The sequence below is a fragment of the Silurus aristotelis genome (genome assembly GCF_946808225.1).
Source record: "Silurus aristotelis genome assembly, chromosome: 14".
In the NCBI taxonomy this organism is placed as follows: domain Eukaryota; kingdom Metazoa; phylum Chordata; class Actinopteri; order Siluriformes; family Siluridae; genus Silurus; species Silurus aristotelis.
The window spans coordinates 20,974,090-20,984,741 of record NC_139587.1 but is presented as its reverse complement, the minus strand read 5'-3'; the positions used below and the strand labels follow the sequence as shown (position 1 = coordinate 20,984,741).

General features: G+C 37.9%; 1 long non-coding RNA gene across 1 annotated transcript; it reads right to left on the bottom strand.

Annotated features, from left to right (window-relative positions):
- Window positions 1–5,356: 5,356 nt before the first annotated feature.
- On the bottom strand, window positions 5,357–9,099 carry LOC310736498. Its single transcript, XR_014536566.1, has 3 exons — window positions 7,525–9,099; window positions 7,202–7,443; window positions 5,357–7,067 (listed from the first exon to the last, which is right to left on the bottom strand). It is a non-coding gene; the product is annotated as an uncharacterized lncRNA (long non-coding RNA).
- Between the last annotated feature and the right edge of the window lie 1,553 nt (window positions 9,100–10,652).

Genomic DNA, 10,652 nt, shown 5'->3' with positions numbered 1-10,652 from the left:
GTAAACATTGTTTATTTGCCCTTGAATGGGATCTTCTGACCATGACTAATGACACATCGAGCTTCTCTGATTTCAAAAGTGCTTTCCAACATAAACTGTAACATTTAAATAAAAACAAAAAAAAATCTTTTTTGTACTTTAAATCCTTTTATTGTGTTACTTGAAGTTGACTAATGTGCCTTGGATCGGAGGCACATTAGTAAAGATGAAGATGATAAGCAGGAGTACATCTGGGAGCTAAAAACCTAACAAATACAAAGACTGTAAGATCAGGCTTTTTGTAAACTGGGGGAGTTTTCTCCCAGTGAAACGAAGACTGCATGACCCTGTATCGACTAAGATTTGGTTCAAATCCAAAATCATGAGATGTAGCCGTCCGAACGGCTGGGACACAGGCGGAGGCTTAGCTCTGTTTGCTTCACTGTCTATGACCATAAGATTGTGAGGGGATCCATATGTGTGCGTGTTTGTTTATGACGTAGCCCAAAGCCCAGTGAGAAGAGAGTGGTGCACTGATTACCTCAGGGACCTGCCTAGACTATATTGTAGATAATTAAACACTGATGAGGTTCTGTTGTTGTGCCTTGAGATATGAGTAACATATTGCTATTCTTGAACTACTCCTACTGCCCTCTTGTGGTGATAATGAAGAAAGATTTAAAAAAATATATATCACTACATTGAGCTTTTTACTGTTGATCAACCCCCGATGTGTTTGTTTTGGACACCAAAGACGTTAAAAAACCCGGTTCAGCCCAGAGGGTTTTTGTGCTTTGTGCTTTTGAAATTCACATGGGTTGGGTTGTGCTATTGCTTATCTGCCTCGCTGTTGTTTTTAGTGCAGTTCAGCTCTAGTTGAGATTACCAAAAACCGCTTCCCCTACACCACAATGGGCAGAAGTGGTGAGGAGATAAACAGTTTGGAGAATCTGAAGCGACACACAAAGTCCAGGATGTCACCTCTTGAAATTCCCTCGCCGCGCCAAACTCAAAATACCGTGGAAGAAGTCAACCTGGTCAGCAGTTTTACAGGCCATGGAATCTGGCATTTGTGTGCTGAGTGTTTCTTCAGACTTCATCCCAACAGCCCGGTAATTCGGGGTATGTCAAAGCCCCTCATCCCTCTCCCGAGCCCCCCCTCTTCTTCATTCCCATCTCCAGCGAAGTCATCAATCTCTCTCACCAGTCTGGAATGAAGCGTTTGGTTATATTGAGAAGCTCAAGTTGACAATGCTATTTTGGTTGTACGTTATGCCAACATTCCTACGTAAAATATGGCCTTGACTTACGTACATATGTTATTAACTTTCACTTGTACATTATAAATCAGTCGGGAGGAATCCACACAATGCACACTCATCAGATATTCTCAGGGGAAGCATTTAATTCTTCTGGTAAATTTCTGGCTAAAGAATTTGTCTGATGCATCAGGTTGTGTTCAGACTTATTCTAATCAAACACTTTAAATTTAAGTTACAAGCTTATCTTATCTTTCAAAGATAACTCACATCACTATAAGGGTTTTTTTTTGGCTAGTCTTTAAAAAAGACTAGCTTCTTTCAAGACATCAGTGACGTGCATGTCAACTGATAGGGTGACCAGACTTTCTGCTTTGTGTTATAATCCAGAGCATTTTAGCCCTTTGTCCTGCATCGTGAAACTGAGATGATGAGATGAGATAATGCCTTGCTTTTTAATTAGAAAACTATTTTAGTCAACATTTTGTGTTTATCACTGATAATTTTGTGGTAAATTATAAAATGGTCCCCTAGGGGGCAGTGTCCAAAGCTGACTTTCATCCAACAGCTGTGAAGAAAGCATCTAAACCTGTCATGAAAAGATAGTGTTAGCTTTCCTTCAAACAGGCCACACGTGTGGTGAATTCTTTGCTAACAATGTAGCTAGTCAGATTTTGAGGAAAAAACATGAGCGCAAAAAAATATATAAAATATTGGGCTACTCAGTATCAGAAATATGTCCCACATTGTCACACACAAACGTTCACTTTGTCCCACATTTCTGTTTGCATCTGCTCGTCCTATCAAGTGATAAGAATTGAGTTAACTTGTGAACAGGCCCCCAATATTAGCTCTCTGTTTGGGCAGATTTTGATTACATATCATCAGCAGACACTGAGAATGAACAAATGAATGGCACTTGCAAGTGTACGAATATGAATATGTATGAATATGAAAAAGATCAATTATTTACTCAGTCATTTCCAACCCTAAAATTCCTTTAAATGTAAAACTAAAAGTAGTCTAAAAGCATATTGCACAAATAGAAACCATGAAAATAGCATTTGCCATGATCAGTTTTGCACTTAAGCCTTCATCATTGAACAGCTGATAACTTCAGCAATGATGAAACTATAATGAATGGCTATGCAATGTCACCCACAGAAGCATGGGTTTAGTTTTGAGTCTTGTTTCCTCTCAAGATTTTATTCCCATGTCATTTTAGGGAGTTAGGAATAGGATTTAGGTATAAATTTAGAGATTAGGGATAAACTTATGAGAATAAAAAAAAAAATTCAAATGTATGACTGAGGTGATTATTCTTCATCTATTTATTTTTTGTAAAGCTGCTTTGTGAAAATACAGTAGCCATTGTTAAACGTGCTATAAAATGTAGCTTAATATTCTCAAAGGAAGATACCAATTTCATAACGAGGCAACAAACTGTAAATTTGAATTAAAGGGATACAACATGAACTGAACAGAACATGATTTTTAAAAAGATGAATAGTTTATCTGAAAATTACCTTTTGATCAATTAAGCATTAAGACAGTTATGACTCATTTATCCAGAGAAACAATTATCTAATTTATACAACTGAGCAGTTGTGGATTGAGGGCGTTCCTCAAGGGCCCAATAGTGGCAGCTCGGCATTGATTTCATGACATATTGATTAGAAGTCCAATGTCTTAACCGCTAACCTACCACTTCCCATGTTAGACTTTGTGATACTGAGTATTACTGAAACCTTATCATTTCATTGTCCTTCTATTAATAAATAATGGATTTTTAACTCTCCTGTCTAATAGTATGCTCTCTAGATTTCACCAAATATCAGACACATAGCAGGATATGTTGAAAAAATAAAAAATAAAAATGAATAAACAAACGATACAAATTGAATAAAGAATAATATAATAACATAATATAGCTGGAAGAAACCTAGTCTTGGCCCAAAGATGCATAGTCAAAGGATGTTAGCTTCATTTCCTAATACTTCAAGTCTGCTTTTGCTGTAATGTGTACAATAACTGTGAAAGGGTTTTAATGTGTGGATTGTACTCTATCTAGCGTTTTCCTGAAAATCACCATTAAATATTTTAAAAGTTTACCCCGTCTCAGCCTCTTCACATATTTCTGAGAGATGACTGCAGCAGAGTATGACTGATTAACAGCCCCAATTTAACCAGGGGGAAAGATTATTGTGGTATTTTGGGGGATGAATTCTAAAAAAAACCATAAAATGTTTGCCATTGCATCAAATATGCAGCTTAAACAACCTGTTTAAATTACACAGGAAAAATATTGAATGTATTCCTAGCGGGCAAAGATAAAGTCTGATAAAAGCATTGTTATTTCCCGGACTAAACAACAAGTTGCGATTAAACAACGTATGAAAGCTGATGTCCTTGTATTGTCCCTCTCTAGCTTTTTGTATGAACAGGAAATTTGCCACATAAGAATATGATAAGTGAGCTTTTGTTTTTGTATAGCAACTATTACAATTAACTAGAGAATCTGGCTAGACAAATGATAATCGCTTCTTTCAGCAAAGCATTTAAATTTATTTTAGATACTGAAATAATTCAGTTCCTTGATTGGAGAACAAAGGTTTTAATCTAACACTGACTGTATGACAGTAAATTAATTAACAAACACTGTAAGTCTTTGGTGAATTTTTTTTTTTGGTTCCTGCTAAAGAAAGATAAATATCCCTCAGACAAAGTGATTTTCATGTAAATGTTAAGAAGACCACAAATTGTGGGGGAAAGTTTTAGCTCTACACTGCTTTTGGGCTTTGGGGTTTTGTATCACATTATTTTTTATTGCCAGTGGGTGTAATAGTGAATTACCTGATTCTAGAAGATTGTTGCTGGCAGTTTTAGCTGAGGATTGGGGAGAGGGATTTAGCAGTAAGAATTATGAAGTTGGGTGGAAAGTATCTAACATGAGAGGGAGATGTATTTCATATTTTTCCCCTCCTCTCATAAATGGATGGATGGCAGCGTTATGAACGATAGGGAAGTAGTTAATGACAAATTCATGTGACAGAATATATATAAACATGTTCACTTAAACAAATGCCAACCTGATATGTGTGTGTCTAATAGGTTACATAAAATGATATAGCATTTCCGTTTTGTAATAGAAATGATGCTGCATTGATCGTTACCTGTATTTACATGTGCTGATAGAAGAAGAAACAGCATCCTCTTGTCTTGATTTTTTTAGACTTTTAAAGACAAAGATAAGACAAGACATAAGATAAGAATTCTCCTATCTGTAGCTGAAAATAAATCATGCTAAATGTTGAAAATAAATGGATAATTATTAGGAACTCTTCTCTGAATTATATCTGGTTGGTCATTACAAGGTAATATTTAGTGATAAATGAGTTACGGTGTGTATGTGAGAGAGAGAGTGAAAGGTGAGAGTGAAATAATATAAAGTCTCCCATACAAGGTAAATAGTTGCTAATGTACGAATAAAAACAGATTATACATATTACTATAAACCCTGTCTTGCAGTCAGCACTACTTGTCAGATTTGCTCTTATACTATATTAATCAACACCCTGAGAACAATCAGAATTTTAAAGTCAGCAGGGCCCAATAATACTATCTGGCATTGCAGACTTCCACCTTCAAAGTCTCTGGTTTAGTTCTCAACTCAGGTTTCTGTCTGTGCAGAGTTTCACGTTCTCCTTTCTCCATGTGGGTTTCCTTCAGGTTCTACAGTTTCCTTTCACCTTCTAAAAACATGCTTTTAGGTTGAATAGGGACTCCGAATTAGTGTTAATGGGCATGTGTGTGTGTGTGTGTGTGTGTGTGTGTGTGTGTGTGTGCATGGTGCTCTGAGATGGTCTGTTGCCTTGCAGTGAGCGTATTCAAGCTCCAGCTCTGCCACATCCTTGACCAAGTGATTATTGAAGAATCAGTGTTTTAGTTCAATCTGAATAATTTGGAAAAAGCAGAATAAAGACATGAGCATACAAAAACGGTCACTCGTGTACACTGTTCCTCTTTTTTTTTTTTTTCTCACTCTGTTGCTAATTTTTGGTGTGCCTCTGAAAAATAACTTGCACAAACTGAGCAATAATACAGAACATTTGCATGTGGAAAATTTATTAGGTGTTTAATCAGCAGTCAGGGTTTCTCAACATGCTGGAAACATTCTGTTTCCCCACGAGACAAAATTAAGCAATTGAAAGGACAGTTTGCCCCGAGTATGAACCGGTTTATCAGCGACCAGAGTGCGGCTCTGTGTCACGTAACTGAAGCGAAAGAGAATGCAAGCACAGACTGTTTTATTCTTAGTGAAAACCAAAAACCAATACCGTAAATGTAAACCATGGATAACATGCAAAACAACACAAAGACTATTCACAAGGCTGAGATCCAAGCACAAAGCCCAGCAACAAAAGCTTCACAATCGCCCACACAAATTCTCATACTTAAATATGTATGCTAAATAAGTGAAATTTAACAGATGTGAGGAATTAATAGATCTTGTGTCATGCATGGGCTGATGGTTTATGTAGTACATGGACATAATCTTGACAATCTGGGGTTAGTGCTAGTTGTAAAAATGCTCTAAAGTGTTCATGCTATGTCAACACCCATAGCACAGTATGTTCTATATTTTAAGTTTTGTTATTAAATTGTAAATTTGTTATTAAATTAAACAAGACTATTTTCCATCTGTCAATCTATCAAAAAGTTATAGTATAAATACAAATATAGGCATTTGATGGGAGGTGGCAGCTCATTGGTTAAGTCATTGGATTTTGAAACAGAAGGGCATGAGTTCAAATTCCTTGCACCACAATGCACTTTACCTTTAGTTGTTCAGTTGTAAGGTGCTCTGTATAAAGATGTCTGCCAAATGCCATAAATTGAGTTTTTAAGCTCCTGTAAAAATCACATTTACTTACTTTTTAATAGAAACACATGCACACTTGTACATTCATGCAGTTATTTAGCCAATGCAGTGTCAGTACAATGTATAAAACCAAAACTAACATCAAAATAGGATAATGTGTATTCTCTGTGCTTTTGTTACTGCTAAACATATAAGAAATGGTTGATTTCCTGGGAGACCCCCCACTCAGATTACAACATTTTTCTAAATAATGCTAAAGAACGTAATTACAATTGAGTGCACAAGGGCAGTTTCTTTACTGTACATGCATAACTCAACTCCTACCTGATTATTCACAGGGGAATTTTTACTCCTATGGAAGATCCCTTAATGGATCGGTGTTGATTGTCTTTCACAAAACAGTTAATGTCAAAGGCATTTAGAAAAAATTTTACTATTACTAAAAAAAACAGAACCTTTTTTTTTTTTTAAGAACATTCATTGTAAACTTCAATGGAAGTATTTTTGCTGCCTTTGATTTCTGATTATAATAAATAAAATCCACACCACATATAGTGCATTCTGGAGCTGTGTCTGGTTGCTGATGCCAGCCTTTGCAACCTTATAAAGTCTAAAACATATTCCGCTTCTCATTAGGGAGCTTTCTTAAAATGCAAGACTACGAGTAGTGACGAGAACAACACTGATAGCAAAAGCACCAGGGTAAACAGAAGTGTCTGGGAAGGGAGCAGATAAATGACTTTAGGGCAGACGACATAAATCCACGTCTTGGGATGTCAGGCGATGGCATCAGCAGCATAGAGAGCAAGTCTTCTAATCAGTGGGCAGGGGGTCTCCGAGCTCTTATCTCAAATCACTCCTCAGTGCTGTGAATCTTCTTTCCAGGCACCACATGTCTCCTGTCAGCTGCGCCCCAGAGGATGTTTACTCCGCCCATCACTTAGCAACTATCAAAAATCAAGGAAACAACTTTTTTTGTTGGAGGTGTCATGGAAAGCCTTTTCAACAAGCACCCTATCTACACACAGGATCTGACCACAACACAAGGGAGAGATAGTGAGTGTGAGCGTAGGTGTGTTACCCAGTGATGGGATCGCCTCATTCTACTGAAAAGCATGGGCCCTGTGAAGTCTGGCCAAGTGGAACTGAGCTGCCTTCCTGCTAAAGAGAGGAAAGTGCTGGAACACTGGTGGTGATGCTGATGATAGTGTTGACAGTCACCACCCCTCTAACGATCGCAGGTCCCGATAGAGGAAGCTCTAATCTGCCTGCGCAAGCTGCGTCAGCAGGGCTGAGGGCGTCCAGGAGCCGCTCTTGTTGGATCTGTGTTGTCAGGAGTGAGCATGGTGTTATAGATATGATAAACACACTCCCTGTAGTCTGGCCTGTGGTGAGTTTACTTACTGGTGTGCTGAATTGACTGTGAAACTTGAGGTCTTTCGCAGCCTGTAGAGGTTTATTAGCTTTTATTTCCAGCTAAAGGCTGGCAAAGAACATGCTGCAGGGCAAAGCATTTTACCTAAATAGCCCAATAAAATGTACAGATCTTAACGTAGGAAACTAATCTCACACGAGGGATCACAAAAGTATCTTTTAAAAAATTGTGCTTTAAATCAACAGCTGAGAATATAAATTGTAAAAAGGATGCCTCAGGAATGCATCTAAAATAGTGGTAGCAGATAATGTAATAAGTCACATTTACGCTTAAACATTATGACAACTGATTTACACATAAATTACAACATAACAGTGTGTGAAGTTTTTGCACCGAGGAAGAAATAAGAAACGTTTCGATTTAAAAATTCACTTTACATTAAGTACATGCAGTAATAAATAGCATTTCTAATTCTGATAATGCTGAACTGCCAATCTTTTCTTCTGGACAGTGGTTAGTCTGTCTTTCTTTAAAAAAAAAAAATTCTATCATAAAAAGGTACTATGTATTTATCTGTTCTACCAACTACATGGGTGTGACTAGACAAGGGCATGGCTATAAATCGTCAACGAGGCCTTTCTTGCTTATGCTCCGACCACGGCGCAGAAAACATTGGCAAAGCAGTGCAAACTTGACCCGTAGGGATAAAAAAAGAAAATGTATTTTTTATGTCTATTTTTCCCCCCTTTTCCATTTATACACATGCACTTAGGATGGGAACACTGGTGTGGCTGGCCACTGTGTGCTTATAATTAATGAACTGTAGACTCGAGTGGAGTGTTTTGGTAAACATAATCTTTATGAGTGTGAGAAGCTGGAGTGTTCCAGGATGTCCTGGCAGGCACAGAGGATCAGGCGATCAGGCATGCTCCGACTGTAACGGAAAGGCAAAAAAAGGAGTACAGAATGAAGTCACACTCTCTCTGATGTTGGTGTGAACGTGAATGCTTTAAAAACATACTTGCCAGTGTGAGTGACCTCAGTGCTCAAAAGCGGGGTGACCTCAAAGCTGGGTGGAAAAATTTCCCAGCATTTGATGTTCCAGGCTTGGCCAGTTCAATAAAAAAAAATTTCATAAAAATTGTATTTATAGAGCAGTTTTAACAATACACCTTGTCACAAAGTGAACCAGAGGTGCCAGCTGCAAAGGAAAACAACTCCCTGAGATGACATCCCTGAGAAAAAGGGATCCCTGGAGGTGGAAAAAGACTGAAAAGAGAATCCACTGTCTTCTGTGTGACGCTAATTTACAGTAGTATGAGTGCACTATTTAGCTAGTTAAGAGTACTGACGAACAACACTTAGCATCTTGAAAGGACAATAACAGAAATAGTGATGCATGGATACTAATAAATTAAATAAAATTGAGTAGTGTTGCACTGCAACTCTACTCAATCAAAGGTAACTAAATGTAGCTAATGACAACATTGGTGTTCCAAGGAAGGTTTTGGTGTCAGTATTAGTAGCAAGCTCTGAAAATAGTACAAAATAGCACAATCATTTAGCATTCCTAAAATGATTGAAGTACTCGAAAGAGGTAAAGTCTACAGCTCCTGTCAGGAGCTCCTGCAGGAGCTTTTGATGAGTCAGGACAAGTGGGAGCACTGTTCCAGGCTTGCATGTGGCTCTTCACACACTACTATATCATGTTTAACAAAGATTCAACACAGCAATGCTCCAAGTAATGCTTTTTATGAGACATATCCACCCTGCTTTATGCATGGACACTTAGTATAAAAAATTTTCAGAGAGAACCCATGGGCTACACACGGCGTGGTGTTTGTGGAACGCACCCGGTTGTGATTACAGCACGCATGGCTTCTCATTGAAATGGTTAACTCTGCACGGTCGCACGCACTCTTCTCAGGGTCAGCCAAAGCACCCTCTGGCTAAAACATGTACTATTTAATACTTTTACAACCCAGCCAATTAGATTGTGATATAGGTTTATTTCCCCAGCCAATGCCAAACATCTCTGCTTTTCTTAACGAGCCCCCTCGGGTCTCTCTGGACTAAGCCTGTGAAGGTACCCGGAGTTTAGCAAGGCTTGACTCCAGGTGCGGTATAATAGAAGCTGTAGAGGATGACACAAAAAGGTCAGTGCTGTATGCATTCACACTCAGCAAGCTTCTAAGGTTAAATACTCACGCTGAGAAACGCCCAACTTAACAGTCCCACCATTGGTGGGACCTGAGAAAGTGTGCAGGCAGCCGTTTTTGATTATTCATGCCCTAAAAATCCTATAAAATTCTAGCAGCGCTCAAACCACAGCAAAAATTACTAAATTCTTTTATAAACGGACGGCCTCTTTGGCACAAGCCTGAGGCGAGCCCTGCTGAGTAAGTCGGCTTGGCCTCTCTCATTTTCCCCAACACTTCAGCCTGGTCATTTCCTCCACACATATGAATCTATTGCGTAGCAACTAACCATTCTGTCTTTAAATACGCTGAGAATAACTTTAATTTATTTTCAATTTAGCTGTTTATGAGGCAGAAATGAAAGCAGACACAGTTTGTTCATTCAGTGGTTCAGACTGGTCATTAATTCATCATCAAAAATCCTTTTCAAAACCTTTATTCAAATTTTTTTTTATTATTCTAAAATTTTTTTAGTTTTATTAGCACCATTACAATGCTGTCAAGGCGAAGTGGTGAAATACGCAAAAAACACACGGCCCTTTCAAGCCAAACATTGGCATAGACACTGATAGTAGCCTCGATCATCCATCATATAGTTAGACAAGGCTTTAAATGTGTTTTCTTACTGTATATAAGCAAAGCCAGTTGTTAAGTGATTTAATCCCGTTTCTGTTTCTCTTCAGGACAGACCACCAGCTTTCAATACTCAGCTGAGATTGTTTTAGAAAATCGAATATGTAAGAAATAAAACATGCCGCTTTCATGGGAACGCAATCAGCCACATGCAGGTGCGATATGTTAACAGTCGAAAATGCTACAGCAAATAGGCTATTATGTGTTCTTTCTTATTTATTTAATTATGGAATGTGGTACTTTTTTGTTTATTTATAATTACACATAATCGGAAGGTATTGTTCTTTGTCAAATATGCATTAGAGTGAAACTTACATATTACAGCT